Raw genomic sequence first — 1,118 nt, 5'->3', positions numbered from 1 at the left:
CTTTGTAGACCAGGCTGGCCTCGAACTCAGAAATCCGCCTGCCTCTGCCTCCCAAGTGCTGGGATTAAAGGCGTGAGCCACCACGCCCGGCTTTTTTTTGTTGTTTGTTTGGGGGTTTTTTGGTCTCACTGTATATTCTTTGTTGACCTGTAACTCGATATGTAGACCAGGCAGGACTTGAATTTACAGAGATCTTACCAGCCTCTGCCTCCCAAGTACTGGTAGTTTTGTTTATTTTTTATTTGCTTTTGAGACATGGTCTCTCTACTCACTGTAGACCAGGCTGGCCTCAAACTCATAGAGATCTGCTTGCTTCTGTCTCCCAAGTGTACACCACCATACTGGGCTAAAAGATCTTTTGAGGTAAGATTTATTTGGAAGGCAGAAGCTATGAAGTAAGAAGCTGACAGGATGACTGTCTTTGGCTAACTAGGTGGATAGTTGTCCTTGTTAATCCCGCCGAATGAGAATAAGACCAGTGACCCAGATTTTTTGGTTGCATTTTCAGTTAGACAGGGTTATCTCCCTAAAGTAGGATTTGAGAGCATAGTCTCAATCAAAGGAGATTTTTTTTTTAATATCCCCCAAACTGCAAGGCTAGGGGGTTTCTAATGTTTTATGTTTATGTAGGAATTTGACAAGACATCTTAAAATTATTTGGTTGAAGATCTTATCAGGAGGTCAGGGTTAGGGTATGGAACATACCATTTAGCATCAAAGTGGAGATTTGGAACAGATGACAAGGAAATTAAGAATTCTTTGATCAGCTGGGCAGTGGTGGCACATGCCTTTAATCCCAGCACTTGGGAGGCAGAGGCAGGCGGGTCTGAGTTCGAGGCCAGCGTGGTCTATAGAGTGAGCACCAGGACAGCCAGGGCTACACAGAGAAACCCTGTCTCAAAAAACAAAAACAATCAAAAAACCCAGCTTAGGGTGGAGAGATGCCTTTACAAATAGCTGTGCAAGTCTGGCAAAGAGAACCAACTCCTCACTGTCCTCTGAGCTCTATGCTGTGGCATGGGCACTACTTGATCACACACACAATTTAAAAAGGAAACTTGGGGCCGGGCATGGTGGCACACTCCTTTAATTCCAGCACTTGGGAGGCAGAGGCAGGC

This window comes from Mus caroli, chromosome 16 (genome assembly GCF_900094665.2).
Source record: "Mus caroli chromosome 16, CAROLI_EIJ_v1.1, whole genome shotgun sequence".
Taxonomy (NCBI): Eukaryota; Metazoa; Chordata; class Mammalia; order Rodentia; family Muridae; genus Mus; species Mus caroli.
This window is presented reverse-complemented; position numbering follows the sequence as displayed.